Genomic DNA, 4,528 nt, shown 5'->3' on the forward strand with positions numbered 1-4,528 from the left:
CATGTCAGCGCACACTCCGCTGCAGAGTGAAACCCTCATTCTGGAAACATCCCCCAGGCTGTGACTAAGCCATGTCTCCGGAATATCCTTTCTTTCAGGAGTGCTAGTTCTGCAAGTTTCGCAGGAGAGCTTCTGTAAAGTTTGGAAGGTAGGAGACGAGGTACTGGCAGAAGTGAAGCTGTGAGTACCGGTCGTGAGTCGTGCTTCGGTAGCTCAGGTGGTAGAGCACTTGCCCGTGAAAGGCAAAGGTCCCGAGTTCGAGTCTCGGTCGGGCACACAGTTTTAATCTGCCAGGAAGTTTCATATCAGCGCACACTCCGCTGCAGAGTGAAAATCTCATTCTGGAAACATCCCCCAGGCTGTGGCTAAGCCATGTCTCCGCAATATCCTTTCTTTCAGGAGTGCTAGTTCTGCAAGTTTCGCAGGAGAGCTTCTGTAAAGTTTGGAAGGTAGGAGACGAGGTACTGGCAGAAGTGAAGCTGTGAGTACCGGTCGTGAGTCGTGCTTCGGTAGCTCAGGTGGTAGAGCACTTGGCAAAGGTCCCGAGTTCGAGTCTCGGTCGGGCACACAGTTTTAATCTGCCAGGAAGTTTCATATCAGCGCACACTCCGCTGCAGAGTGAAAATCTCATTCTGGAAACATCCCCCAGGCTGTGGCTAAGCCATGTCTCCGCAATATCCTTTCTTTCAGGAGTGCTAGTTCTGCAAGTTTCGCAGGAGAGCTTCTGTAAAGTTTGGAAGGTAGGAGACGAGGTACTGGCAGAAGTGAAGCTGTGAGTACCGGTCGTGAGTCGTGCTTCGGTAGCTCAGGTGGTAGAGCACTTGCCCGCGAAAGGCAAAGGTCCCGAGTTCGAGTCTCGGTCGGGCACACAGTTTTAATCTGCCAGGAAGTTTCATATCAGCGCACACTCCGCTGCAGAGTGAAAATCTCATTCTGGAAACATCCCCCAGGCTGTGGCTAAGCCATGTCTCCGCAATATCCTTTCTTTCAGGAGTGCTAGTTCTGCAAGTTTCGCAGGAGAGCTTCTGTAAAGTTTGGAAGGTAGGAGACGAGGTACTGCAGAAGTGAAGCTGTGAGTACCGGTCGTGAGTCGTGCTTCGGTAGCTCAGGTGGTAGAGCACTTGCCCGCGAAAGGCAAAGGTCCCGAGTTCGAGTCTCGGTCGGGCACACAGTTTTAATCTGCCAGGAAGTTTCATATCAGCGCACACTCCGCTGCAGAGTGAAAATCTCATTCTGGAAACATCCCCCAGGCTGTGGCTAAGCCATGTCTCCGCAATATCCTTTCTTTCAGGAGTGCTAGTTCTGCAAGTTTCGCAGGAGAGCTTCTGTAAAGTTTGGAAGGTAGGAGACGAGGTACTGGCAGAAGTGAAGCTGTGAGTACCGGTCGTGAGTCGTGCTTCGGTAGCTCAGGTGGTAGAGCACTTGCCCGCGAAAGGCAAAGGTCCCGAGTTCGAGTCTCGGTCGGGCACACAGTTTTAATCTGCCAGGAAGTTTCATATCAGCGCACACTCCGCTGCAGAGTGAAAATCTCATTCTGGAAACATCCCCCAGGCTGTGGCTAAGCCATGTCTCTGCAATATCCTTTCTTTCAGGAGTGCTAGTTCTGCAAGTTTCGCAGGAGAGCTTCTGTAAAGTTTGGAAGGTAGGAGACGAGGTACTGGCAGAAGTGAAGCTGTGAGTACCGGTCGTGAGTCGTGCTTCGGTAGCTCAGGTGGTAGAGCACTTGCCCGCGAAAGGCAAAAGTCCCGAGTCTCGGTCGGGCACACAGTTTTAATCTGCCAGGAAGTTTCATATCAGCGCACACTCCGCTGCAGAGTGAAAATCTCATTCTGGAAACATCCCCCAGGCTGTGGCTAAGCCATGTCTCCGCAATATCCTTTCTTTCAGGAGTGCTAGTTCTGCAAGTTTCGCAGGAGAGCTTCTGTAAAGTTTGGAAGGTAGGAGACGAGGTACTGGCAGAAGTGAAGCTGTGAGTACCGGTCGTGAGTCGTGCTTCTGTAGCTCAGGTGGTAGAGCACTTGCCCACGAAAGGCAAAGGTCCCGAGTTCGAGTCTCGGTCGGGCACACAGTTTTAATCTGCCAGGAAGTTTCATATCAGCGCACACTCCGCTGCAGAGTAAAAATCTCATTCTGGAAACATCCCCCAGGCTGTGACTAAGCCATGTCTTCGCAATATCCTTTCTTTCAGGAGTGCTAGTTCTGCAAGTTTCGCAGGAGGGCTTCTGTAAAGTTTGGAAGGTAGGAGACGAGGTACTGGCAGAAGTGAAGCTGTGAGTACCGGTCGTGAGTTGTGCTTCGGTAGCTCAGGTGGTAGAGCACTTGCCCGCGAAAGGCAAAGGTCCCCAGTTCGAGTCTCGGTCGGGCACACAGTTTTAATCTGCCAGGAAGTTTCATATCAGCGCACACTCCGCTGCAGAGTGAAAATCTCATTCTGGAAACATCCCCCAGGCTGTGGCTAAGCCATGTCTCCGCAATATCCTTTCTTTCAGGAGTGCTAGTTCTGCAAGTTTCGCAGGAGAGCTTCTGTAAAGTTTGGCAGGTATGAGACGAGGTACTGGCAGAAGTGAAGCTGTGAGTACCGGTCGTGAGTCGTGCTTCGGTAGCTCAGGTGGTAGAGCACTTGCCCGCGAAAGGCAAAGGTCCCGAGTTCGAGTCTCGGTCGGGCACACAGTTTTAATCTGCCAGGAAGTTTCATGTCAGCGCACACTCCGCTGCAGAGTGAAAATCTCATTCTGGAAACATCCCCCAGGCTGTGGCTAAGCCATGTCTCCGCAATATCCTTTCTTTCAGGAGTGCTAGTTCTGCAAGTTTCGCAGGAGAGCTTCTGTAAAGTTTGGAAGGTAGGAGACGAGGTACTGGCAGAAGTGAAGTACCGGTCGTGAGTCGTGCTTCGGTAGCTCAGGTGGTAGAGCACTTGCCCGTGAAAGGCAAAGGTCCCGAGTTCGAGTCTCGGTCGGGCACACAGTTTTAATCTGCCAGGAAGTTTCATATCAGCGCACACTCCGCTGCAGAGTGAAAATCTCATTCTGGAAACATCCCCCAGGCTGTGGCTAAGCCATGTCTCCGCAATATCCTTTCTTTCAGGAGTGCTAGTTCTGCAAGTTTCGCAGGAGAGCTTCTGTAAAGTTTGGAAGGTAGGAGACGAGGTACTGGCAGAAGTGAAGCTGTGAGTATCGGTCGTGAGTCGTGCTTCGGTAGCTCAGCTGGTAGAGCACTTGCCCGCGAAAGGCAAAGGTCCCGAGTTCGTGTCTCGGTTGGGCATACAGTTTTAATCTGCCAGGAAGTTTCATATCAGCGCACACTCCGCTGCAGAGTGAAAATCTCATTCTGGAAACATCCCCCAGGCTGTGACTAAGCCATGTCTCCGCAATATCCTTTCTTTCAGGAGTGCTAGTTCTGCAAGTTTCGCAGGAGAGCTTCTGTAAAGTTTGGCAGGTATGAGACGAGGTACTGGCAGAAGTGAAGCTGTGAGTACCGGTCGTGAGTCGTGCTTCGGTAGCTCAGGTGGTAGAGCACTTGCCCGCGAAAGGCAAAGGTCCCGAGTTCGAGTCTCGGTCGGGCACACAGTTTTAATCTGCCAGGAAGTTTCATATCAGCGCACACTCCGCTGCAGAGTGAAAATCTCATTCTGGAAACATCCCCCAGGCTGTGGCTAAGCCATGTCTCCGCAATATCCTTTCTTTCAGGAGTGCTAGTTCTGCAAGTTTCGCAGGAGAGCTTCTGTAAAGTTTGGAAGGTAGGAGACGAGGTACTGGCAGAAGTGAAGCTGTGAGTACCGGTCGTGAGTCGTGCTTCGGTAGCTCAGGTGGTAGAGCACTTGCCCTTGAAAGGCAAAGGTCCCGAGTTCGAGTCTCGGTCGGGCACACAGTTTTAATCTGCCAGGAAGTTTCATATCAGCGCACACTCCGCTGCAGAGTGAAAATCTCATTCTGGAAACATCCCCCAGGCTGTGGCTAAGCCATGTCTCCGCAATATCCTTTCTTTCAGGAGTGCTAGTTCTGCAAGTTTCGCAGGAGAGCTTCTGTAAAGTTTGGAAGGTAGGAGACGAGGTACTGGCAGACGTGAAGCTGTGAGTACCGGTCGTGAGTCGTGCTTCGGTAGCTCAGGTGGTAGAGCACTTGCCCGCGAAAGGCAAAGATCCCGAGTTCGAGTCTCGGTTGGGCACACAGTTTTAATCTGCCAGGAAGTTTCATATCAGCGCACACTCCGCTGCAGAGTGAAAATCTCATTCTGGAAACATCCCCCAGGCAGTGGCTAAGCCATGTCTCCGCAATATCCTTTCTTTCAGGAGTGCTAGTTCTGCAAGTTTCGCAGGAGAGCTTCTGTAAAGTTTGGAAGGTAGGAGACGAGGTACTGGCAGAAGTGAAGCTGTGAGTACCGGTCGTGAGTCGTGCTTCGGTAGCTCAGGTGGTAGAGCACTTGCCCGCGAAAGGCAAAGGTCCCGAGTTCGAGTCTCGGTCGGGCACACAGTTTTAATCTGCCAGGAAGTTTCATATCAGCGCACACTCCGCTGCAGAGTGAAAATCTC

General features: G+C 51.8%; 1 non-coding gene across 1 annotated transcript; it reads left to right on the plus strand.

The window, feature by feature from the left end:
- The first annotated feature begins 3,789 nt into the window (after positions 1 to 3,789).
- On the plus strand, positions 3,790 to 3,864 carry Trnas-uga (transfer RNA serine (anticodon UGA)). The gene has a single exon. It is a non-coding gene; the product is annotated as a tRNA-Ser (tRNA).
- Positions 3,865 to 4,528: the final 664 nt, after the last annotated feature.

Source organism: Schistocerca serialis, chromosome 2 (genome assembly GCF_023864345.2).
Source record: "Schistocerca serialis cubense isolate TAMUIC-IGC-003099 chromosome 2, iqSchSeri2.2, whole genome shotgun sequence".
In the NCBI taxonomy this organism is placed as follows: Eukaryota; Metazoa; Arthropoda; class Insecta; order Orthoptera; family Acrididae; genus Schistocerca; species Schistocerca serialis.